Here is a 27,749-nt window from a genome sequence, read left to right on the forward strand (position 1 = left end):
CAGAAATCAGAAAGAGTAAGTAGGCTACATATTTTACCCACTATTATTACAGATATTTTACAGATATTTTCACAAATTAATATGGAAAAAATGTCGATTTTACTGGTTTTCTAAGGCCAAATTAGAACCTGGAATTGATATTTTTCCCGCAGTGCTGAATGAGAAGAGCCATTAATATTATTAATAAACTATTGTTTTCTAAGTGGCTAAAAACATCTCCATCTCCGCTGTTAAGCAGATGCGCTTTTAGAGAGAAATGCTCCTTTCATACGCATTTCATAATCAGAATGTATTAGCTTTCGATTCGAATTTGTTCGTTTTAAAGTGGACATTTCAAGCTTTAGCCTACATAGGCTATATTTTGTTTCTGTTCTCGCGCTCCAGTTCACGGAGATCATAAAAACGCGCCTGATTGTTTTATTTTATTTTACAAAAGCACAACGCTTTCTTGTTATTGTGAGTTTACACAAATACAAGTAGTTGCGAATAATGTATTATTATTTTCTGTATGACCAGAAATGATAAGAGTAGGCTATTTTAAGTTGTTTCACTGTTGATAGGAAAATGCAAGTGTTCTCGTCCGCGGCTCCGTGCCATGCAGTCTAACCCGTATTATGAATGACATTTGACGAATTGCTTTGTTCCTTTTTTGGATAAAAGCGTCTCTAAATATGTAGCCTAATAAATGTTATTATGAAATAATAATTATTATTATTATTTGCGTACACGGATCCCAAACACACCGCGTCTTCTAAGTCAGGTGACTGTAAATGCGCAAAAACTGTTTCCATTGCAGTTTTGCGAAATATTCCTTTTTGCACAGTTGGTCGCAAGATTTGTGTGCTTTGCAAAGGACAGCTTGGTAAAAAGGACACACCAAATGCCAGGCATGTAATGTTCACTTGTGTCTTCAGTTGAACATTTAGTTCTTTTTTTTCATTTTTCATTTTCATTTATATTTTTATTTCATTCTTTTGAAAAAAAAAATGAAAAGGAGCAGAAAGAAGATAAACTTATAACATCTGCCCCTTATCAACATAAATTAAATTACAATTCCAAAGAGGTGCGCTTACAACACACATCTACTTTGCAACACATATACAAAGAAATAAATCAAATATCACATTTCCTGCTAAATTGATGCATTATATTTTTCTATTAGTAATGCTTTTACACTCTTCTTAAAAACAAAAAACGATGTTGAAGTTTTAATTTCACTATTTAGATTGTTCCACAGACTGACAACTTGTATTGAGACACATCTTTCCTTTAATTTTGTTCTAAACTCGGGTTTCTGAAAGACTTCAGTTCCTCTTAAATTGAATTTACTAGCTCTCTTGATGAATCTATTTAGTTCCTCCACATAGAGGAATTACAATAAAACAGATTGAAAAACAAAAAAGATTCAAAGCTCTTTGTTTAGGCTTGCCTCATGATGGGCCATTGGGGGTGTGTCTGTCACACCCTGGGTCTGAATCTCATTAATATTGATGGGCCATCACCACACCCATGCATAATCCTCGGTCTTACAAAAAAACGGTCTTACAAAGTTTAAATCAATGTATTGTTTTATGTGAACGATTAGGCAGGATGTTTTTCACATCATTTTGAAGCCAGAACTCTAAGCGACAGCATCCATTAGTCAAAAGTCTCCGGAACACATATTTAGTATGCGTTTTGTGGTCTATTTCAGCAACTTTTTTTTTTTTTTTTTTCAATAACCATGCATAAACATTATTCTCTTAAAAATACAAACATGTACATACATGTTGCTCACATATTATGGTAGCCCTGTTTGTGCTATGTAGAGTGAATTTACACCTTTGCCATTAACATGTTTATAAATAACTGAAAAAAGCACAAATGTCAGGGCATTTCAAAACATCCCAAGGGCCCCAAAAACACCTTGGTCCCCAGAGGGTTAATCACAATTTGATTTTTCCTAGATCCTAAAGTAGATTTATTGTTTGGCCTCACTACACGAGGAATAGACACAGTTTCTATATAGTGTTCTACACTGGTGCTTATATCAATTAATTTGGGACATCAAAGAATGTGATTTGGACTTTGACTTACTAGTCATATGGTGTGGTAACGTCTTGGAGATGTTGTCCGACAGAACAGCCGCTCCGATTCTGCTGGGGTGCAGGGCAGGCCATCAGCACGGTAGAGCCTGGGTCGCTCCCAAAACAGATTCCAATTATTTACAAAGAGCAGTCTCATGTTCATTACACCATGACATTAACCATTCATTTAGTGCAAATAATCTACTGAACCTTTCTTGTCCTTGTCGGTACGTGGGAAGCGGTCCAGACACGATGATCGATACTTCAGGCGATGTTCTGCGTACCGTCTCGATCAGGCTCCTGTAGTCCTTTTTCAGATCCTCCGTCTGCCGCAGCCTGATGTCGTTCACTCCCGCTCCTTGAAAGGCAAGTCGCCTCTCTTGAATCCTATAAACACTCATTGTGAAAAATGATCTCTCTAGTAAATGGAACTCAGTTGCTGTTGTCTCTTGCTCTCTCTGTCTCCCGCTCTCGCTGTCAAACCACTGGAAGTTTTCACCGGAAGTACTTAAGTTCGAACGTCAACGGTAGCCATATTGTGCAAGGAGCGAATTCCTCACTGCTCGCATGCCTCCCACTGTCTCAGTATCAGGGAGGCCTGTGGAAGGTCCAACCCTACTTGTCCATCCAGGCATTGATCTCTGACCCAGACAGCTGATGCTGACCAAAATGTTCTATAAAGACAAATCATGAGGAGCATTAGCCATTGTGGTGACATGTTTTATGAGATTTCACTAATTGTCCATCCCTGACACACATTTTTACAAAACGTGTATATGGATGCTTACCAAGGACACGCTATTCACGCAGCTTGAGCTGCTCGCTACGCCAGCGGTCGTAGGAGTCGTCCTCCTCTTCGTAGTTTGACAGCCTACATTGAATATGTTCATTGCCTCATCAAAATCCTCCTGGGGAGGAAGAACTGGGAAAACGGGACTTGGTGGAGGACGAGGGAAAATAGGACGGTGAGGAGGAGGAATAGGACCTCAGAAGAGGAAGAGTGCTTGCTGTCCTGCAAAATACAATACAGTATACAAATAAAAAGAACTGCATTTATTCAAAATAAACAATGACTCACCCCAAACTTTAGAATTTTTTTTTTATTTTTTTTACCAAATGAATGCAAAATAAAAAACTGCATTTATTCAAAATAAAAAATATTTTCTAACAATATAAATATTTACTATTGTCAGAGTGTGTGCAGGCAGAAGAAAATGAGGAAGGCAGGAGGCTCCAATACAGAAGTGTTTACTTACTTGCAAGTTTGCAGGAGTGATGAGATAGTTAGTAGATTGTGTTCACTCAATGTCTGGCTGTCTAACTGGTGTCCGCGAAATAATATAGAATTCATAGACAATTGGAAAAGTTTTTGGGGCAGACCTGGGCCCGTATCCCTAAAGATTCTGAGAATCCTCTCAGAGAGCTCCTAACTTAACCTAAAAATTCCTTGCCAGGAGTTTTAGCTTAGAAGTGATTCCAGAACATTTTCAGTGAACTCTGAGCAAGGAATGGATGGAAAATCCTATCTTAGTGAGGAGGTGTGGTTGACCCCGTTGCTAGGTATGAGTCATCATTTCAAAAGCCGTGATTGGTTGATCCTACAAGTTTGATCAAAATGAACTTTTGGTGATGATGAGCAAAGGATGTACCCTCAAATCAATAAACATAATTATACACTCTAATCTAATGCAGACTGTAATTGTAAATAATACTTCACATTCAAGAAAATATCTGGAAAATGAATAGTAAGCTGTAGGGGTTATAGCCTAACATTTAGAATCTAAAATATGTGAAAACTTAAGCTCATTACACCCTGTTCAAATAATGATTCGTGTCTTATTTGCTCATATTAATATCCTAGCTGGCATATTTTGTACTTTCACTCCCATATGGACCCCATTGAAAACAAGATGGCCTATCCTTAATGAAGTAGAAATTGCAACGTTACAACTCAGTGTGGTCTTAACGAGGGTAACACGGCTCCGCTTTTATCAATGTCTGTGATTGCTATTTATGAATAATTCCCTGTCATCCAGTGTTTGGCCATTTTGTGCAGCTGCTTAGGGGAACTCCTAAGCCACTAAAAGTCCTCTTCCCTGCTCTTAGCAGATCTCGCCTTAGGAGCCCTTTTAAGCGCTAGGAATCTTGAGGAATAGCTTTTATATTAACTGGGATTTTCGTGTAACTTTTAGAGGAAATTCTAAGAAAACGTCATGACTCTGAGAATTTTCTTAGAATTTGGCCGCTAGGAGCCACTTTTTGCACAAAAATTCTTTAGGGATACGGGCCCTGATCTGTTGAAAAGAGATGGTATTCATCCCTCTTGGGATGGTGTTGCTCTTCTCTCTAGTAATTTGGCTCATAGTCTTAGAGTGTTGGGGAAGTTACTTTTAAAAAGTAGTGTTTGCTAGTTACTCATTACTTCTTAAAAAAGTAATCCGTTACTTTACTTAGTTACCCACTTTGGAAAGTAACTTTTTACTTTCCTCGTTACTTTTACATTACATTTATGTTGAGTTTGGGCAGAATCCAATATCTGTTCCTAAATGTGTAGGCCTACATAAAGTTCTACTATGAACTCAACCTATTGATAAACTAGAAGAAAAAAATTGAAAAAAAGTGATTTTAAAATAGAAAAATATTATATTTTTATTTAAAAAAAACATTTGAAAAACCTGTATAAAGTGAACACCAAAGAACAATATTAACTATTGAGCGGTGGTGACGCGTTCATGAAAAATGTCACAAAGAACCGGCAAAAGTAATGATTATGAATGTCAAATATAGCAAGGAAACATTTCAATTGTTTATTAATAAACAAGTGTTTTCTGTCGGTGTCGGCTGATTCGCGATCTTCGCAGTAGTGAACGCGCCAGAGAGAAATGCAAATTTCATACGGATTACATGTTTTCTTTCGTTATTAATAGTTTTGTTTAAAAGTACACATTTCAAGCTTTCAATACATTTAATACATTTTCATACAGCAATTAATTCAAAACGAAATTCACTTTAAAGAAAGGTTTTCTACAAAAACAGACTTAATGAAGTGGTCAAAATCATTTCTGCCCACTCCATTTGTCTCCCGATCGCGCATCTTATAATCTTACTCATGCTTTTCACTTTTCATATAATCAACATAGATGAAATAAAACAAATAATTATTTTATTTAAACTAAATATGAAACTAAATCGTTTGCTTTAATAACTAGGCTACAACACGTAGGCCTATTAGACTACAGTACAGAGAAATGTAATGTCGGAGCGGGATTTGAGTGAACGCCGTCTTACCGGTGAGCATGTGGGGGAGAGGTACGATTTTCAAACAATCATCGAATATTATTTTTGCTTGATATGCCAATCCTTAATTTGATGTTTTAAATGCCAACCCGTTTTCATCTGGTGGGTAGTATTACTTTTGGTTTGCGCAGTGAATTGACTGCTCTGCTTCCAGCCTGTCACGTAGACCGTGTGGAGCATGTGACTATTGCAATCGCGCAGCTGAGAAGACAGTGTCACTGTCAAATCTGTTCCTGGGAAAAGTAACGTCGTGGCGAATTGTATAAGTAAATATGTTTCGTGACCAAATTTTCAGTAGTAGCGCGTTACACTACCTTTTACCCGAAAAAGTAGTTGCGTTACTGTAACGCGTTACACACAACACTGTAGTCTTAGAGATAAAACATGACAATCTGGGGCTCAGGTCAGGAAGCAGACAGACTGGCTTAACGGACCGTCTGCTAGCGGTCTAACGTCACCAAGGTCAGATAAATCTCATCACATAGAGACTCTTTCACCTAGATATCATCATATAGAGACTGTGTCTGTTCCTCGAATTAGGAAATACAAAAACATTTAAACACATCTAAGGTTAAAAATGTTATTGATGTTCAACAAATAAAAACCAGATATAATACAGATGAGCAAATGAAAAAGCTTGGGTTGCTGAATATTCAATCTCTTACTTCAAAAGCGCTAATAGTTAATGATATGATTTCAGATTATAATCTAGATATGCTGTGTTTGACAGAAACCTGGCTAAAACCAAACGATTACATTGCTTTAAAGGTGCCATGTGTAAAAATTGAGGTAAAAATATCCAAAAAATGAGCTACACGCATCAAAAGAATGAGAAGAAATAAGAGCAATGATGTCATTAAAAAAATGTCAAGTTATAGTGCTGCAGAGATATCAACCTTAATTAGCATTAGCATTACTAGCCACGGCCCGACAGGTGTTGTAATACCAGTTTCGGCCATGGGAGGCGGTATGCGGGGCACATAACCACCAGCCAACCTGCAATACACGAATAACTCGCACAGCTTGTGGGCGTACTTGAACCTGATGTCTATCGTGTGGAAAGTACAGCCCACTACATCATTTCAATTCAGGGAAGAGAGCGGAAGGATGGCTGAAGCCTTTGGCAAGAGACCCCTACAACCACCGCGCTCTGAAGCACAAATCAGATCAGATAAGAAAAGGACCGCTCGTCACGGTCCGGGCTCGAAAGCGCGGGGGACGGCGAGCGAACTGCAGCGCATAGCACTGTTTTACAACGTTCAGCACCCATTCTGATACGCCCGGGATCGCTCCCCATGCTTTCGCACGCATAGGTAGGGGCAGAATGGTCTCTCTGTGTTCTGACCGCCGCGCTGCGCGGGCTCGAGAAACTGAAACGGAGGTATAAACACGGCGCGCGCGCCCTCGTTGTCTGAAGAGTGCTGCTCGCTGACGACAGCAGCCGGCTGTTTCACATTCAATGACTCGGTCGCTAAGGACGGAGAACAATTTGTGGCGCGAACAGGTCATTTGTAGCCTACTGTATCTTTCAACAGTGTTCGTGTTGTTTTTACTATAGTAGAGATGATCGGTTCACGTGCGCTGTCTGATGTTTACTGCACCACTCGACATGGAGAGGTTGGGTAAAGTAATAATTACAAGAGATTCACGGTTATCAGATACAAGCATTCAACTGCCTTGTAGTATATATATATATATATATATATATATATATATATATATATATATATATATATATAAATAATAGGTTATTTGTGTTTGTGCACGTGATATCAGGAAGCAATGTAATAACGTTACCTGTAATACACACATGATGGCGATGCGCAAATCGAGTGTGTGTGTGTCACAAATCGTTATTGTTTCTTCAACTTATTAAAATATCTTACTTTACTGCAACTATCTGTTTCTGCTTCTTTTATCATATTTATAGTGTGTGATTTATAAAATACCATATCCTACATCACATATTTTGATATGTGAGGTATACTGCCCCCATCTGGTATGGAATGTGGAGTATGACTTGATTTTTTTTGCCAGACAATTACACATGGCACCTTTAAATGAGGCTTGGTTTGTAGGGAATTACAAACCTGCGCACATATGTTCAAATGCGCATAACTATAGAATAAATTCTTGATGCGCACGTGAGCGCCATCAGCGTTTTTCACAGGTTTGCGTTTAAAGTCTGTGTAGAGAGAACGGTGTCGTCTTAGCAGTCTCTAATTTAATAACTAATGATCCTTGCGACGGAAGTGAATCAATTAAAACTAACTTCAGCTGGAAAATATATTTTATTCAAGAACCGCTATAGAGACAAAACAATCTCTGTTACCTTAAATTATCCGTTTATCACTGTAAAGCCGCTTTGAAACAATCTACATTGTTAAAAGCACTATATACGGTAAATGAAGATTACTTTAAGAGGAATCAATTTTCATTTCAAAACAAGTAATCCGAAACCTGACAAAGTCGATGGAGGAACAACGAATTTCACACACTTGTGGAAAAATGCTCTTTATTTGAATGAGTGATCGTGGCTCTTAAAAGAGCCAATTTTTTTTTTATTATTATTTTTTTTTTTTTGAGAGAATACATATTTTATTCACATAAACACTCATATGCACTTGAAATAAAACAAATAACACAGATCATTCATGTGAACTGGTCCCCAAAGAAGCTATCTAAAGCTTATGCTCGGGGGCCATGACAAACAAGGAAAAATGAAAAGTGTGTGGCCAACATATAACACATTTCATACATCTCATTCATACAACAAAAAGTAGGAGATCCCATTAAACAAATACAATCTTGTTTAACAGTTTACCTTGAGGTTGAAAGATTATTACTGACACATACAGAGTAAGAAGTAGTACGTACATCAGGAAGATGTATACAAGCTTAGTAATTGTTTCTTGAGATTATGTTTAAAAGAAAAAATAGAGCTCGAGTTTTTCAAATTTTCATCCAGCTCGTTCCAGATCCGCGGCCCCCGGCACACTACACTCATACTAGTGCTTTTTAATCTCCGTTTTTTACCAGTAATGATATGCATGTTTCTAGTGAGGTAAGTGTGTCGGGGATAGCGGATGGGAACAAGCTCACACAAGCTGTTACTCAAACCAAAGACCACCTGATACATAGTACATGCATTGTGAAATATATTATATTCAGTAAGTCTTAAAAGACCGTACCTAGAGAAAATAGAACGAGTTGGAGCATTGAAATCGGACCATGATATAGCGCGAATTATTTTTTTTTGTAGAATTTCTAATTTTTTTAAGTGAGTAGGATAAGTATTGCACCATATAATATTGCAGTAATTTAAATGGGGTTCAAAGAGAGTTTTGTAAAGAGTAAGTAATATTGCGTGAGGAAGCAAGTGTCTAAGCCTAAAGAACAGACCAACATATTTTGATAGCTTTTTGACAAGGTATTCAGTATGGTGTTTAAAGTTTAGGTGATCATCTATAAAGACACCCAAAAATTTAGTCATCTTCACTCTTTAGTTCCTCTCCCTTTATTTTAATTTTGAAATTTGGATCCTCAAAATTAGGTTGTTTTTTATTTGGACAGAATATTATGTAGTTGGTTTTACTGGTGTTTATAGATAGTTTATTTACTGTAAACCAATTATCCACATTCTGAAGCTCTTTGTTAAGGAGTTGTTGAAGTACAAATTTATTTTTGTGTGATAGGAACAAGTTAGTGTCATCTGCAAAGATTACTTTATGGAGGGTCTTTGAGGAATTTTCCAGATCATTAATGTATATTATAAAGAGGAGAGGACCTAATATGGATCCTTGTGGAACACCGTATTTAATGTGTTTGTTTTCTGATGTCTGTTCGTGAATAGTTACATATTGTTGCCTCTGGTGTAAGTAACTCTTGAACCAATTCAGTGGTTGACCTCTAATTCCATAATGGTGCAATTTGTACAATAATATGGTGAAGTCGATGGTATCAAAGGCCTTTGAAAGGTCTAAGAATACACCGATACCATATCCCCCCTTTTCAATGGCATCATTGATCTTTTCAGTAAGATCAAGGATCGCCATACAGGTGGTGTGTTTTTTCCTGAAGCCATACTGGGATGGGTTGAGTATGTTCAATGTATTAAGATAATTAATAAGTCTATTATAAACCACTCTTTCCAATATTTTGGAAAGAGTTGGTAAGATGGATATGGGACGATAATTTGTTATGTCATTTTTATCGCCAACTTTGAAGATCGGAATTATTTTGGCAATTTTTGTCATTTTGGGAACAGTTCCTGTGAGCAGTGAGAGATTAATACAGTGTGTAAGTGGTTCAATTATTTCTTTAGCAATACTTTTTAATATTTTACTGCTAATTTCATCTTCTCCAGCAGAATTTGAGCTCTTCAAAGCCATTATGATATTATAAAGTTCAGTGGCGTCTGTAGGCTTTAGGAAGAAGGAGTTTGGATAGTTGCCTGACATATATTGTTTGTAAGAGACACTGTGTGGTTGAGTGATGTTTTTTGAGAGATTTGCCCCTATTGATACAAAGTAATTATTAAATTAATTTGCAAGATCAGTATTATTTATTGTATCTGGGAGCACGGTGTCTTTATGGCCCCTATTCAAAACATTATTCAGCACTTTCCATGATTTCTTGGAGTCTCCCTGCGAGGTTTTTATAAGTTCAGAATAGTGACTATATTTACTTTTCCTGATTATATATACCAATTTATTCTTGTAAACATTGTATTTAGTTTTATTCTCTATATTTGTTTTTTTGACATATATTTGGTAAAGTTTATTTTTTTGTTTGATGGAGTTAGAGATTGCCCTTGTTAGCCAGGGTTTGTGTTCTGCCCTACTGCGTGTAACAGTTTTTATAGGAATCGAGCAGCGAATGGAATCTGTTATTTCTTTTACCAGGGAATCATATGCAGTGTCAGAATCGCAGCAGCAATAAACAGTGCTCCATGCTTTAGCTTGCAGACTTGCCTTAAGTTGGTGCATTGTTCTGTCGTTTACTACTTTAATTTTTACCGGGTGACATAAAGGTAAACATTTATAATCAAGATTAAAATACAGTATTATTGGGTAATGATCAGATATATCAGAAAGTAAAGCTCCTGATTCAAGCTTAACATTTCGTATATTTGTGACAATATTGTCTATGGCGGTTGTAGAAGTATTTGTAACTCTAGTTGATATATTTATAGTTGGAAAGAAAGAGGAGGAGTGTAATGTGTTAATGAAGTCGTTTTTGACTGCATCGTCCTTGGAGACATCAATATTGAACTCTCCAAGGAGGACGCAGTCTTTATTTAATTTATTTATGTGCAATAAAATTTCTTCAAGTTTATTATTAAAAATGTTTAAATCAGAATCTGGGGGACGGTAAATTACACCCACAATAATGCTTTTACCTTTGTCATTTTTTATCTCAATAAAAAGAGAGTCTGTGTGATTGTCATTTACAGCAAGATCGCAAACATCGGCATGCATGTTCGAGCGTACATAGAGGCATACCCCACCACCAGATCTGCCAAATCTGTCCTTATGATATAATTTATAGTCTTCTAGGTTTAAGGCATCTATGTACGATTTGTCATTTAGCCACGTTTCACTACATCCAATTATGTTAAAGCAGCTTTTAGTGTTTGAAAGTAGGGAGACAAGCTCATCGTGATGTTTATTCAAACTTCTTATGTTTAAGTGCAGAAATGAGAAGTTATTTACTATATTCAGACATTTTACATGCTCAGGATCATAGTATTTACAGGTTATGTTATTTTCAACATCAATACAGTGATGTATATCATCTCCATCATATGTCAAGTCTTTAAATCCCATAAAAGATAAAAAGAAAGCATTTTCCCAGGATCCCACAAAAAGAGACAAGCACGCACACGCGCGCACATACACACGCACACACACATACACACAAACGCGGCCACACACAAAACAAGCATAACGTTACAAGACGAACAGAGAGTGAATAAAACCTCTTTACAAGAGGCATTAGAATAACGAGAAAAAATAACAATAAAAAAAGAGAAAAACAATAAAAAAGAGCGCTCCGAGCACCCGCCCGTCATTACATCCTTAAGATAATTAATTGGCTGGATGAAATAAATAAACGTCTACATTTCAATCAATGTCCAAACAAAACAAGTAACAATCGGCTTTCCAGCCACATTCCAACATAATAGGCTACTTTGATTAGCAAGAATAGGCCTTAGGGTATTTTCATGAGTCCAGTCACATTATCCTTTGCAGGAGGAATAAGCAATGTTGTTATCCATGATGTTAAAATAAAGTGGTCCTCCTATTTGAAAGTTCACGCATAGAAAATTATATAACCCAAACAGGGGGTCCTACCTTTCCAGCAAAACACCCCCCTTCAGTTCGACTGGATCCATAAATAAATGGGGGTAAGAAAAAAAAAAGTTTAGTCCTTGAGTGTAGTCAAATATTCGCGTGCATCAGCTGGGCTTCTGAATGAGCGGCGATCTTCTCCGTGTGACAGGCAAAGTATTGCGGGAAATTTCATGTTGAATCTGATATTCTTTTTGATCAGCGCCTCGCACACCTCGTTGAAACCCCGTCGTTGTTCACGGACAGCTGGGGATAAATCTTGATAAATGGACAGCTTCTTATTCTCTAACATCAGTAGCCCCTTAGCTTTCACAGCACGCATAATCAAATCTTTGTCGCTGGAATTGTGTAATTTTATGATCATCGCTCGCGGTCTGTCATCCTGCTTGGGTCCAACGCGGTGAGCCCGATCAATCTTCACCCTGCCCTTGCCAGTCTGAAGGCCCAGTAGTTTCGGGAGCATAAATTCAAGGTATATTTTCGGGTCAGTTCCTTCAATTCCTTCTTTCAGATTCAGGATTTTAAGATTGTCCCGACGACTTCGACTTTCCAGTTCGATCACTCTGTCGTTAGCTGTTTTCAGCTGTGTTTCCATTACAGCCACTTTAGTTTGAAGTATCTTAACGGAATCTTCCACAGTTGATATCCGCTCTTCTGCCGATTGAAGTCTCTGCTCATTTTGTGCCACTACAATTGTGAGTTTATCGGTAATTTTTTTTAGCTTATCGTCCATTAGTGTAGAAATAACTTCAGTTAATTCGGCAATCAAGGCAACGTTATCAGCCCTCGGCGTCCCCATGCCTACTTGTTCCTGAAGTGACGCGGAAACTTTTCCTTTCAACTTTTTCTTCTCTCCTCTCGTGATATTTGGAGCGTCCATACGCTGTAGGCTACTGTTACTTTAGGTTATATTTCGACTTGCCCATATAAATGCCAACTAAATACCATTTAAAGCGCAGTATTGTTTGCAGACGAGCAGGTGCTTCAGGAGTGTTCACCTAATCCGCCATCTTGAATTCAACATACATTGCCCATTGCTGCCCTTAAAAGGACATGGTAGCTTCATCTTCTGAGTTCCACCTGCAGAGCTTCTCGGAGGTTGCTCAGCAGAAGCTGGTTTCCCTCTGGGCTCAGGTGGACTCCGTCTCTGCACAGATGGAACAAGCCGATGTTTCTGTGGTCAAGAAGCCAGACATGGTGCCGTTGATCCACCGCCGGCTTAGTTCAATGCCATAGCCAGATGGAAACAGTTGCTCCCAGAGTCTGCCTCCTCTGCCGTCCCAGGTTAACTCACACTGAAGACCAAGGTTTCCGTCCAGGCGCTGCTCACAGATGTGAGTATGCAGTCTGCGGATGATGGAACTGCTGACGATCCAGACACGTGATGCCATCTCAAAGAAGAGTGCGGGAATGTGATTTACCACCGGTATTTATGAGTGTTGCCCGTTTGGTTGCTAAAGGGAGGTGCTGTTACAGGCCCCACCCAACAGCGCTTCAGGGGTGTGTTTCCCATACAACGACGTAACTCACTGCTTCACTATCATAGTACGATGCATCGTTGAAGAAATCAACTAGCAAGTCTCGACTGTTCCCGAAACCATATTGTAGCAAAGTGCTCGTTCAACCACGTTGGTTTATGACGTCACACACGTGGTGGAATAATAACTACCTTTAATGAAACTGTTTGAGATTTAATTAATGCTAGATGTTTTGATATAAACTACAGACATGGCATCTGATGACTTTCTCATTTTCCTCAGTTATTTTGCTTTATTTCCAGATTTAATAACCGGCTCGTTCTTACATAGTAGAGCACGTTTGCACATGCGCAGTCTTCAAAAACGGTGCTTTAAATCTCTTGACAAGCTAAAAGACGTAAATAACATTTGTATGTTGTATCTGAGAATGGCACTTCCTTCGCTCTCTTGGATCCCCCATCTCGAAGCCAAAGCAGAAAAGGTCATAATAAGAAACCCACAGCCCAGTATGTTACAGCCAATGTAAGGGAACTGACTGGGCTAATAAAATATATAACCATGTAAAATGTTCTGCTAAATAAAGAGTTATCGTTCAGCTCTGCATTCCTAGCATATGAGTCATCAGTCATATACAGTAGGGACTCTGTACCTTCAGTCGCTTGCTAGAGGCAGCCAAGTGGGACTTCGTATCTTCAGTTGCTTACTAAAAGCAGTTAAGCGTTTGTTATTTGTATCTTATGCTCAAAGTAGGACCTGAATTCAAGACTATATAAGAAGGACCTCATTGCTCTTCCTTGCGATCAACAGTCTGATACAGCCAGCAGTTATCAGATGCAAGAAGTTTCAAGCCTAGCTAGTATCTATCTGTTAGTTAGTACTCATTTATAATCTGTAACAAGTATTCTTTTCATTTGATTATTTTAATAAATATGGTTAAACATTTATTATAATCATCTGACTGGACCTTGGATTTTTGAGTACGAGTCACATTCTTCTACCTGGATCAGGGAGATCCTGCTTGAAGAGAACGACACCAGAGGGTGAGCATTCTTTTGATAAAGGAATAATCACTGCTATATTTGATTGATCATGAAGCCTAGCTAAAGAGGCAGCATACGACATGTATATGGTTGTCGTATAGCAAACACTATACGACAACCTTATACGGGCTGGGGTTTCTCACCCCAGCCTGCAGCTGGCCTGTGTGGCTAGACTGGGAACTATTCTGCAGAATAAATGTATATTTTCTTTTAAATACAATTTGAATATTGACGTCTCTTTTGCCTGGGAATGCTGCGTTTGTTAAATATTGTTTTGCCACAACATCCCACTTTATATTAAGTGGCTTTAAGTACTATGTACTTACATTAAAATTAATAATTTGATACAATGGACTTATTGTGTACATACATGTTTTTACATTGTACTTATATTTTTTAAATGCCTGCATGTAATTACAGCTGTAATTAATGTATGTAATTAAATTTTTAATTACACTGTTGACCCTTCCCTTATACCTTAAAGGATAATTCCGGTATTTAACACCTTGAGTCTATATTGTAGTTTGTTTTGGATGAACAAGAGTGGTGGACAACATTTTTTTGACAATGGTTCCTCTCTCGAGTTTTTGACTATAAAAGAATTGGCCATGGACCCATTTAACATTGGAGTCAATGTGCATGTCCGAAAATGTCATTAAAACAACCTTTAACATTAGTTTTCAAAACTGTGCAACTCACCGAGTGATTAGTGATGTTAGTTGATGTTCCAGAAACAAAAAGTGTTGCGAAATACAGTTTCTGTCGTGTTTTATTCGTCATTTTGTAAAATCCCATTGAATTCTGTTGAAGGACTGAGTTCTCGTTAATATATAAATGCGCTAACGGAAACGGAAAGGGGGCTGTTTACATTTGGTCGATGTAGTCTTTTTGCTCGCTTCCGTTTCTCATAAGGCTAGCGAGCAGAGCTCTTTACCGCAGTTTTTGACCGCACAAATTCGAACGATATTGAAAGACGTGACCACTGACCAGTGCAATATGAAGTTGAACTCGACTGTGACCGTGAGTGTCCCGCGAGACATAAACATCGGTTATCGCCATCAAGTGGTCGGGAGTGTGCTAACGCTTCAGATTCAAATATTGAGCGGAAGTTACATGGTTCTGAAAAAATAGTTCCACTATAGCAAAATAAACGGATTGGAATCATATATTGCGACGATATATTGTTTATAATCATCAACGAACACCACTAACCACTCGGTGAGTTTAACTGTTTTGTAAACGAACATTATTGCCTGTTTTAATGACATTTTCGGACATGCACATTGACTCCAATGTTAAATGGGTCCATGGCCAATTCTTTTATAGTCAAAAACTCGAGAGAGGAACCATTGTCAAAAAAATGTTGTCCACCACTCTCGTTCATCCAAAACAAACTACAATATAGACTCAAGGTGTTAAATACCGGAATTATCCTTTAACCCACCCTTAAACTTAACCATACCAGCACACCTATCCCTAACCTTACCCATATCACACCGCAATAGCAGCAAAAGTGTTTTACAATAAAACATGAACACAATAAGTACATTGTACTTATTTTTCGATGTAAGTACATAGTACTTAAAGCCACTTAATATAAAGTGGGACCGAATACGAATTTGTATAGACTGATCACCTAACTCTTGAGGACACGACTAAAGGATGGGCTTTTTAGTTACCGCAAAATTTTCTAAATATCCTGGATAGGATATAGGATAATTGGGAAAGGTATTCATCGTGATAATCCATCGCAATGTGTTCTAAATAAAAGACACAGGTTGTACTGAATGTCAGCTTGTTTATTTGGCTCAAGATAAGGATTTATTCAGTCCACAAGAAACTATGCTTCTAACTAGGTCGAGAGCTGTCGTTCCAACCACACAACTTTGCGATGCTGTTTGCGAATGTTCGTTGGAACGATGGTTTCGGAAAACACCAAATCGCTGGACTATGTTAGTAACGACGGAACTTGCGACCATAGTTGGCTAACGATGCTTTCGGGAAACGCACCCCAGAGCATTTCACAATCAGTAAATTATATCGCACATTTTGGACAAGCGATTGCTTATTAACGAATGTTTATGGATTGCGACAATGTTTATGTTGGATATGCTATGTTTTAGACTTATAATAAGGCAGACATGTCAAAATGAGAGTCCCAGTGTATTTTGGTCTTGTTTATAATTTCAAGTCAAGCATTATTTAAAAAATTTCCCCTGGCCCTTACTGATATTTTTATTACACAAGAAATTGTATAATTTAATTTCCATGTAATTAATAGTAGCTCTATAGGATGCTCTGTCACAGGAATGTCACAGTGGCTGGTTGTGTTCCCGGGTGTCCACTAGAGGTCTCTTTCCCATTCATTCACCACATCATCATGTACTACGTTTCCCATCATCCTGTCTGTCTAATCACTGATCATTGCGCTCAGCTGTTCCCTATCACATTGTTAGTATCTGTGTATATATACCCTGTCTGTTTTATATTGCGAGCAGGCAGGGCGCCGTGAGCAGGTACGATTAGTGAGTTGTTGTCGAAAAGGATGGATAAAGTAAAAAAAAATAAGTCTGTCTGGGCTAAAAATAGAAAAATATAGAAGGAAAAAGTAGATGGTATGTCAATTGATGCGGCAGCAGATAAATAAGTGGATGGTGAAAGGCAACAGGTAGGATTTAAAGGGTGACGTCCACGCATGTAGGCTAGCCTACTGGGCTAACTCAGGGCTACCGGGAGATTCCCGGTGCTTTTTGGGCCGATACATCTAATACTTTTTTTGTGTGTGTTTTTGTCTTAACGGCCCAAAAAACTCGTACATTGGTGGCCCGTTGTTGTTGTTTTTGCTTAATTGGCGGCGCTGGGTTAGTGCCGGTGTAATCCATTGGTCAAAAAAAAGTCAGCGTTATTTTTTTTTTTCTGACATTTTTCATGAAACGCGTAGATCAGCGGCCCATTGGTTCTTTTCTTGATTGATACTGGGCTGGCCCAATCACATCTTGAATGTTAAGTATAGAAATTAGTACAAAACTATGTCTTTATCTTGTGTGTATTTGATTTCTTCAGACGACGGCTCGATTGTCAGGATTTTTGTGCAGATTAACATCTTGGAAGGAAGAGCTGGTTATGTCTTAATGGGTCGCGCTTTAGTCTCTATTTCATATTTCCGTTTCATATTCAGTCTATTTCCGTTGTTTGACAACAGAAACAGTTAAAATACACCAATGAAAACAGTTTTGAGAATTTAGCTTCATCAAAATGGGCACAGAGAGAGACAAAGTAATGTAATAATAAATGTACATTTAGCATTTTCAGAAGAGCTGCCCTGTCATGCAAAAATCTAAACATGTTTGTATTAGTAAATTGCTCATTGAAAAGAAAGAGAAGTAATGGGAACCTGGTATTTCTTTGTTCTTTCTTCATGTGTCTAATAGACATGAACACGTTCTTTGAAAAACATCTATGACCTTTGAAACATGTCTCATCTTCATGCACTATGTAGACTATGGTTTCAATAATAAACATACATTTGCATAAAGCATCAATATTTATCCATTCCCACAATGACTAAAGTATTACAAACTTGAAAATTATTAATTTAAAGTACATTTAGGACAAATAAAAAATGTGCGATTTAATTGCGAGTTAACTCATGACAATCATGCGATTAATCACGATTACATTTTTTAGTCGATTGACAGCCCTAATATTAATGTATGCTGCATATAAAAAAAAAACACAAACAATAAAGATTTTTTTATTTTTTATTATATATATACACACACACACACATTTCACACACTACAATAAGAATATCAACAATATTTAAACAATAAAATAAAATAAAATATATACAATTATTACAATTTAAACTGTTTTTATTCAGCTATAACATCTTCTTCAACTGGGGGGCATGTCTGCGCCTTCTCCGTCTTGTCCAACATCCTCCAACTCAAGTTCCAAAATATCTGTAGTTTAAAATCACACATTTTAAAAACTGACATAAAAAATAAAAATAATAATAATAATCTGTACAGTGCATAATCAGAGTCCAACAACAAAACAAAGCAATTTACAGCATCATCGCATTACACACCATCTCTTGCAAAATCCAAAGCTGCCCTCGAACCTTCCAGCTCCCTTTCTGTTTTCTCCAACCTGGATAGTGTCAGGTCTTTCCTCATCACTGTGAGCCAGCTGGCTCCTGCTGCAGTTCCTTCTGCACACCGCCTCATCCGACACAGATGCTACAACCAAACAAACACACACACAAAAAAGAACTAAGTAACACTTCCAAAAAATATACCCTTAATCCACTATTGAAACCACATAGAACTATGCACGAGACCCAATACTTACTGCTAACAAACAGAACTGGTTTCTCATTTTTATAAACCATTCTCCTTCTGCACGGGGGATTTTTGTTGGACTATTGAAAGCCATTTTGCCTGCAACATAAATATATAAATAAATGAAACACTCACTAAAAAGTAGTCGCAACAAATACACATACACTACATTTACCATACAACGTGGTGTGATACACAACTAATAGTAACAAAAATGACTGGTTCAGACCAACTACTTCATCCTAGCGTTTGTGCCGCGCAGGTGCAGGGTCCGCTTTTTGGCAGGCCTCTCTCCATTTATTCCTGTCCGTAGTGTCCTCTGAGGGCGACTTGTACGTCCTTCATATCTTGCTTGATCCCGTCCATCCATCTCATCTTTGGGCGGCCACGTGCCCGGTTACCGGGTGGGTCAAGGCGAATAGCTGTCTTCGCCACTGAGTTCTCATGGCTGCGTGTTACATGGCCGTACCAGCGGAGAGGAGCCTCGAGCATCTGCTCCGTAATCGGCGCTATTCCCATCCGCTTCCTGACGTCGATGTTCATGACGTGATCTAGCCTGGTTCAGACCAACAAACTTTGAAAATCACATTTTTATGTGCAATGTATTTAACCATGCTGCAAACTTTTTAAAATCTCTAGAATGTTAATATTTAAAGGGGTGGTAAAATGCCATTTTCACAAGATGCTAAATAAATCTCTGATGTCCCCACCCTGATGTGTGTGAAGTTTTAGCACAAAATACCCCACAGATATTTTTATATAGCATGTTAAAGTTGTCAATTTTTGAGGGTTTGCAAAAACGCACAGTTTTGTGCCTGTCCCTTTAACTGCAAATGAGCTGCTGCAGGGGGCGGGGCTTCAAGAGCTTGTGTGTGTTAGCAGCTGCGATTACCTCACGGAGACACACACTAATGTAACCCTAATGACACAAGGACTTGTGTTTTACAACACGGCCACGTAATTCACAGCGATAGGCGCCGCTACGTCGGAGTCTCCCGCTGCGAGTGACTTTTATGACACCTTGGGGAGCTAAGCCAGATCCCCAAATGCCCGAGCTTCAAAGAAATACAGGAACAGGGGGGTTTTACGCCAGAGTTTTACGCCAGCCCAACAGGAAGTCTGCTATTATGGGTTCTTTGGCGAACGCTTGCTCTGGAATTTAAAATACTCCTCCTAGGCAATTCATTCAATTGCAACCAAACTCGGTCAGCATGAAGTCAAGACATTGAGGATAAATTGCAGACAGATTTTTGATATCTCGAACGGTTTGGCCGTGGCGAGGAAACAAATTTATGGCGAGAAAAGAGAAACACAATGTGTTATAACGTCTTCATACATTAATTGATCTTGATGAAACTTCAGCAGTGTGTTCGTTGTAAGATGCCGATCACATGGATGTGACTATTGTGTGTGGAGGGGGGCAGGAAGAGACTAATAAAATAAGTATAAATATGTGCCATCTAGTGTTTTATACGATGTATAAATGTGTGTTTTTTTTCTTTTAAACAAGTGTTTTAAAGGACACTTGTATCAGGTAAATCAACACTGCGTTTTTATGTATATTTAAACATAATCAAAGTCTAAGTTCTGTCACAATTAGGATATTTTGTTTTTTTTAAATGTTCTCTGTCTCTGCCCCCTCTGTCTGTCCTTCCCCTCCATCTCACTCCACCAGTCTCACTCTCTGTGTGTATGTTTGTGTGTGTCTGCTACAGTGACAGGAGTTTAACCATTTAATTAATTTGTTCTGCATTAAAGGATAAACAAATATCTAAGGCCTTGGCTGCATTCCAAACCGCATACTCAATGAGTAGGTACTTAATTTCAATAAGTACTTACTTAACGAGCGCTAAAAGAGTAGGTACTTTATAGCCAAATCTCGTTAAGTATGAATGCGAACCGGACATCTGCCATGTTGACGTTATCATGTGACCTACGACGCGTTATCACAAGTGCAACAACTTAAAAGATTTGAACGACACGTTTAATTAATCTATCTGTAAATATCTTGATATTGATTAAACTTGCTCATTTTATGGTCTTTTTAAAGAAACTGCTGCCCATTTATTTTGAGAATACATTTAGGGTTGATTTAAGTTCTTATATTTAACCCTACTTATGTGACCCACCGTTTTATCCTTAACAATATTATTTATTTTTATTACGAAATCCCAAAATTGTCATCTCTTGAATATGTTGTTAATTTCTTTATTTTATATCCAAACATTTTCATCCACAAGCAAAAGTGGCTTACCGTGACAAATACTGACCGATACTTAATTATATTACTTTTTACTGAAAAAACAATAAAACAAACAAAATGTAATGTATGTCATATGACATAGCTATGCATGAATACACTCTAGATGTGTATATTGTGAACATATCTACATTTTCATTCAAACAATTAATTAAATAATGATATTTGATTTACTGACAACAATGATAAATATTAATAAAGGAGTAAATGAATGAATGAAAGTCACCATCACACAATAAACAAATGCAAGTCAACACATGAAACAAAGCTTTATTCAAACTACAATCATATATATAGGCTACAGGCACTGAACCACATCTACTGCCATCTCAACACAATGGTTCCCATTCTGCGGCTTTATTCTGATGAACCAGCGGACCGCCAGAGGTGAGCCGTGCCGGAGGTTGTTGCGTGATGTGTTGTGCTTCACAATCTGAGGCAATAAGGGCCGGTGGAGTGATGGAGGGTCTCGTTCATGGCACCATCTCCAGGATTCAGCTCTGTGCTCCTCATCCTCAGTGCTCACACCAGTCTGCTGACATTTCAGATCCTACAAAAATGCACAAACATAACACACAAGCAGTAGTTTTAACAGCACAATGTCATTTGATTTCAGTATTATTTAGCAGACAAGAACGCTTTTTTTTCCACAAATGCCGCCATCATCTTTCCTTGCAGGTCCACCACAAAAGCTGTGCAGCAAATGCACAGAAATCAAGAATCAGAAAGGTGCTGTAATAGCTCTGTTTGAAATTACAATAATTAAAATAAACTACAACTTAATATTTAAATTATTATTAATTTCTGTAGTATACTCACTCAAAGCCTTTGATGCAGCATCAGCTTCATGAGCCTCTCTCCACCGGATAAACACACATCTGTTCATCTGTCCCTGTAACATCCAGACAAGACTCCCATAATCTCTGTGATTTATGAGCTCAACACTACATTTACATGTTGAGGTTGTTTTAACTTTTTATCCAACATACATGTTCCTCAATTTATCAACAGTACTAATGGACAAATAAAATAGATAACTTATGTTTAGTTACTAGATATGTTCTACATAATAGCACACATATCACTCAGATGTATATTTCATGTTGTGATGTGCTCTTCTGCAATACTTATAAAAGATGTTCCTGTCAGATGTAAATAGACGTTTAAAATAAGCGTCTTTAAGATGTTTATGGTTTATATAAATCCACGTTAGAGACGTAACTTACGTGTCCTTACTGGAGCTCCTGTCAGCTAGAGCTAACGTTATACATAATAAAACGTGTTTTTACAGCCAAATCACAATCATACTATACTGTCTAACTCCTTTACACCTTCAACAGTTAAAACGTTTACTCTATAGTAGTTTAACACATGCAATTTTAACACAAGGAACCGTGTTTTACTCACATTTGAAACCCCGCGCGTCGCTGATCTCCGTGATGTTTGATAATGACGTATCCCCTCGCGTGGCCTCCTGGGATAGAAGAGTATCCACCGGTTGAGCACTCAAAAATCTGGCTGGAAGCAGTAAGCCATCCGGGAACTTCTCGCCTACTCTTTTATGAATACTGATGTTTCGAACGTACTGCTTCCTTCACGTACTGTTTTCGCCTACTATATAGTAGGAAAGTAGGCATATTGGAACGCACTTAAGTCCGAATCTCGCGATAATTAGTACGTCACCCAGGTAATTCTCGCCTACTCTTTTGGATTCATACATACTTTTTCGCTCGCCTACTCTTTTTCCCATACTAAATAGTAGGGAAGTATGCGGTTTGGAATGCAGCCCTTGTCTTTTTGCAATACAAATTTTGGATATATTTCTTTTACATTACAAAATATGCATAGAACTCATATCTTTTAAATGTATTGTTTGCTTTAAATACAATGAAGATTGTATGTTTGGTAATTGAAGCTGAATGTATAATCAACACTAACTTTATTCTCTTAATTATAAATAAATTATTCTGTATAAAATAATACTATCATTAAAAAAGTTTGAGTTTCTTTTTCAATCAATGTATTATGTGTAACTTAAATGTGCTTTAGCTCTTTGTTGTGTTCATCTGCTTCGGTGTGTGTTCTGCCATCTCTGCATATATCGATATTAAATTCAAATAAATGCCTTAAGCCTTGTGTTTTTTATTATTTTTTTTGTTTTATGTATGCCCAAACATACCAAGTCACAAAAAAATATTAAAGCTATCCTATGGCTTTATCACTTTAACGGTAAAGGGTTCATACTGTAGGACTACATTTTGGCTAATTATTTCCAATGCTATCACGGATCATAACCTCATCATCACTCAGAATACACACATAGGACATGAAGACATCATAGGGGACTGTGAACATATCTTTAAAGCAGCACCAGGTAACTTTTCAACCTTAATAATATATTTCCAAGTCTCTTGTGATGGTACATCGACTTACAATAGGTTGAATGACACGTCTGCCATAGCCTGAAGGGGTCTGTAGCGTTTTTAATCGTACTTTTAAACTTCGGGTTTCGGGTAGTAACCGGCGAACAAAGAGAACTACAAAATTTGACTGCTTTACGGCAAATACGTCACTTCCACCACCACCCCCACTTCCTTAAAATCGGACGTGCGAGCCAAACTAGCGTTTGTTTGCCAAATGTTATAGTCATGGCCGAAGCAGCACAGAAAAGCAAGAAAGCAAAGGTTTTGTCGGAGGAAAGCAACAAGAGGAAACGAGAAAGTGATCGTATTAAAGGCAGAACGAGGATCAACATTGGGCCAGCGTTTCCTCGCTGGCGTGAGCTGAATGGGGAGGAGGGGTGCCCGTTGCCACCCGTCCCGATTTTCCAGGGATTATTCTCTTTTTTGAGCGACAGTCCCAGAAAATTCATATTCTTTCCCGTTTTTCCGTTTTTTTTTTGTGAAAATGTACTTCTAAAGTAGAATTTCTTGGTTTCAAATTAAACCGTTTCCGTCTACTGTTACTGTGTTTTCTTCATAGTTGTACAGTACATCCAATCCTGTGTCCGTAAACGGGTAAAACAGTGGATTGGCCAATGCCAGGCGTTTACTTTTATTTGATTGGAAGCTCAACTTATCGCCTAGCAACTGGCGCGCATCAACACATCCAAGATGATACAGTGTGAGTTTAGTTGCTAGCTAGCTTTTTAAAAACTGTCTATTTACATCTATTGTGTGAAATGGGGGGAGAGACGGACGAGGAGGATAACCACTGTCTATGAGAATAACACAACAAAGTCGGATGAGCCACCAGTGTCAAAGAAAATACTATTTACAACCTACAACTCAGACTCAGACCACAAAAAATAATAATAATCTGTGTCCCGGTTTTTCACAAATCAAAGGTGGCAACCCTATGCTCGACCGATGCGGACTTTCAAATATCAAATGAAAGCCTATGTCTAAAGGGCGTGTACAAGTTTGGTAGGGGCTAACGTTACATTCTTGCAAGTAAATAACGTTATATAAGATGTACAAAATAATATTTTAGGATACCTAACATGTCTGTGATATTTGTTTATTTGTCTTGCCTCAAGCTATAATGCAAATCGATTTGTAAAATTTGCAGATTCATCTATGGTAGCTTGATATTATAATATTGACTATATATGGTTATTATATCTACCACTCAAACATTGCATTGAAGTATCATATAGATTCAGTAAAACGGTAACCAATAGACTAGGCTACTATAATGACGCTGGCTTGTAAACATGAGCATCGCGATCATTTGTCGTTTGAAAAAAAATAAAACCCATGAAATTATATTCATATGACATGCTGAAATATATGCCACTGTACCTGTGATGAAGACATTTCACACGCGACGCAAGCAGAACACCTGCATGTGAACTCCTACAGTGTTCAGGGCTATCATGGTTGTCAACAAATGCACGTGCATGTATGACAGAGTTTACGACAGTAGTAGAGGACAATACTTTTTCCCAACTGTAGGGGGACCCCGAGAGCAAAAAAAAGAAAAGTAACCTAGTGTTACTTTAAGGGCTTTAGCTCTTTGTTGTGTTCATCTGCTACAGCGTGTGTAAAAAATTTCTGTCAACTCTGCAAATATCGATATTAAATGAAAATAAATACGTCTATCACCACGTACATTTACTTACGTTTTATACACACAGAAACGTACTACAAAAAGTAAATAAACAACTCTACCGACGTACAAATTTGTACGTATTCCTTGTGCATATTAAAATCGTGGCATTAATGTTTTGACTCAATTACATTCAATTGTTTTCTCAGTTACGTTTTCAGTCGCATTCATTAAATGCAGTTTAGTCATTTAAGAAATAATAACATTTCGCTCTGTTCGTGACTTCTGCTGCAAACTCGTTTCGGAGAATTAACATACATGGCCTACAAATTAAAACACTTTAAAATTTAATCTTTTTAAAGGTATAATTGTAATAATTAGTTTTTAGCTCTTTGTTGTGTTCATCTGCTACAGCGTGTGTAACATTTTGCAACTAATGAAGAGTCTGTCTGGTTAATATATTAGTTCATATATTAATTGTTATTAATTAAAGCTATAGTCTAAGATGTTCAAAATCGGTCGAGAAAGCCTGAGACGGTTGGGAAGTTTTAAAAAACTCATCCCGCCCCTCCACACACACACACACACCCCTCCCCTCTGTGCTACCTGATCCCTCCCACCGGGAAACGGCCTGAACAACGTCACTCAGTCAAGCTGTGATCACCGGTAGTAAATATCGGAACAGAGATGTACGATGTGCGATGTCGGATTCGCAGGTAAAGCAACATTTAAAGTTATTAAATGCATGTTAAACCTAATGTATATTACAATGTCATCAGTAGCTATGCTTAGGTTTTTAACACTTTATAGCTAGTCTTTGTAGTCTACCGGAGGTATTTGAGGAAGCTGTTGATAACTAGGCTAACGCCACTGGTTTGAAAACGGAGAAACTCAAATAGGTTTTCACAGCAATAATTTGGTGTTTTGAACGTGTGTATCGGGATTACTTATTATATAAAAGACGTTGTTGTTACTTTTTTAGACCTCCCATGATAGCACACCTGACTCTCCATCCATGGGTCCTTCCACGCTCCCACCTAGACGAAGGGGGCAGGGACGGACGGGGGCGAGGTGCCCGAGGTCGAGGATCTGATGTTCAGCGGATGCAGGATCTCCAGGCGCAACGCATTGATTTTGAAGATGTACGGTACAATATGTGCAACATCACAAACACACACACACAAACAGTCTTTAAAATTTCCAAAAACCCACACCATGTAAATGCTTTGATATTTGTTTGCTTATATGTTTATACTAATACTACTACTACCAGGGTTCGTACACCTTTTCCAAGATCAAATTCAAGCACTTTTCAAGCACTTTCAAGGTCCATTTTACAGCTTTTTCCAGCACCTTACACCACCGTAAATTACATACCAATACATAGTCAAAATTAATATTTAGTGTTTTTATCGCATTAAAAGAGATAATGCTATAAACAGCCAAAATTGTGTTTCGTAATAGCAGAAGGATCATATATTTAAGCAAATCACAATTTTTATTTTTCAAAATGTATCAGTGTCCAAGTAGACTTTGCTTACTATCTAACCTGTCTGAATCAATGTAAAAACAATTACCCCGAACAAAATCACTTGACAGGTTCACTTCACTTTCAATTAATTTATTGAAAATATAAAAAATACAAACATTCGTCTTTGAGGTAGACAGTCAATCAGATTCAGCTCAATGACCCTTTTTTAACAATATTGTGCAAATCAAAACAACCCGAGTTGTCAAACACAGAATTAACAACACAAAATAGTGCAAAAGTACATGCGGCCAAAAGTGCTACATGTGCGTTATTAAGATTAGGCCAAAGGTTGCATTTTATGTATAAGGTCTATAACCTCAAAGTGCATATTTAATTTAACAATCAACTCAACAAGTAAAGAAATCAACTTAAAGTTGACTTCAGTGGACTTAATCCACTCCTGTTGAAAAAAAACAAACAATAAAACAAACATCAACAAAATATACACCAAACAACACAGAATACTGCAACACAAAGTACTGCAAAACGAAACAAATCAACTTAAGTGGCCTTTATCGCCCTTTGTTAAAAAAAACAAAAAAACAAACTGCATTAAACAGAACATTGTACGTTAAGGCCATATGGTACACTAAGGACCAATTAAGGGGTGTCTTTGAGCTCCATCAGCTTGTCGTTTAGCTGTTTTTCTACAGCCTCCAGACTTCTTTGTTTTTCTTTTGCAGCTCTGCGAAGACAATTTGATTTCGAGATGAAGCTGAGTTTTCCAACCGATTCAGCTTTCTCTGCATTACTATCTGCAGATTTCAGGAGGACCCTTATGTCCTCCTCCATCCTCTTCTTTTTGGCCTTGATCTCACCTATCTCCTCCATTACTCCCTTCCTCTTCTGAGCAGTCTGCTCATCTTGTTTTCGACGTTTTTGGTCATCCAGATAATTGTGATATTTCTGTCTGGCAGCAGCTGCAGAGAGGAGTAGCTCTTTCGTGTAGACTATGTTGAGCAGCCCTCCAATATGGTTCACATGGTCATGAATGATCCGCTGAGCAATCAGAGAATGCTCTTTCAGGTTCTCCACCATCACCTCTTTGTTAACGGAAAACCCTCTCTCAACAGAGGCTTGACCATGCGAGAGGACCAGGACGAGTTTTACTACCTCCCAGAGATGGTGAAACTCTGCCTTGTTTGATAAATGTTCATGGAAGAATTCATCCAACCTTCCCATCTGTGGGTTGAAATTCCTGAAGGAATCTGACGCACACATCAGATTGTGGTCATAAAAGTGGCCAAACTCCCTCAGAATGTCATCACAGCTTTGTTCTTCAATGCGGCCAGAGTCCACGAGGAGTCGTAAAACAGTGTTGAGTTTTC

The 27,749-nt window shown here is 37.9% G+C and overlaps 2 protein-coding genes across 3 annotated transcripts in view; one reads left to right on the forward strand and one right to left on the reverse strand.

The window, feature by feature from the left end:
- Nucleotides 1-27,749, forward strand: part of LOC306988746 (putative nuclease HARBI1) — a gene marked incomplete at its 3' end in the record, with an annotated part of 421,992 nt that overhangs the window by 272,006 nt on the left and 122,237 nt on the right. The window lies entirely within an intron of this gene.
- Nucleotides 17,866-27,749, reverse strand: part of LOC306988061 (uncharacterized protein) — a 317,180-nt gene continuing 307,296 nt past the window's right edge. For both annotated transcript variants that reach the window (XM_079592762.1, XM_079592761.1), the window contains 2 exons: nucleotides 18,328-19,136; nucleotides 17,866-18,199 (listed from right to left, as the gene is read on the reverse strand). The gene's annotated coding sequence lies outside the window, so the exon portion shown is untranslated. The remainder of the gene's footprint in view (nucleotides 18,200-18,327; nucleotides 19,137-27,749) is intronic.

Source organism: Phoxinus phoxinus, assembly GCF_949152265.1.
Source record: "Phoxinus phoxinus genome assembly, chromosome: 20".
In the NCBI taxonomy this organism is placed as follows: Eukaryota; Metazoa; Chordata; class Actinopteri; order Cypriniformes; family Leuciscidae; genus Phoxinus; species Phoxinus phoxinus.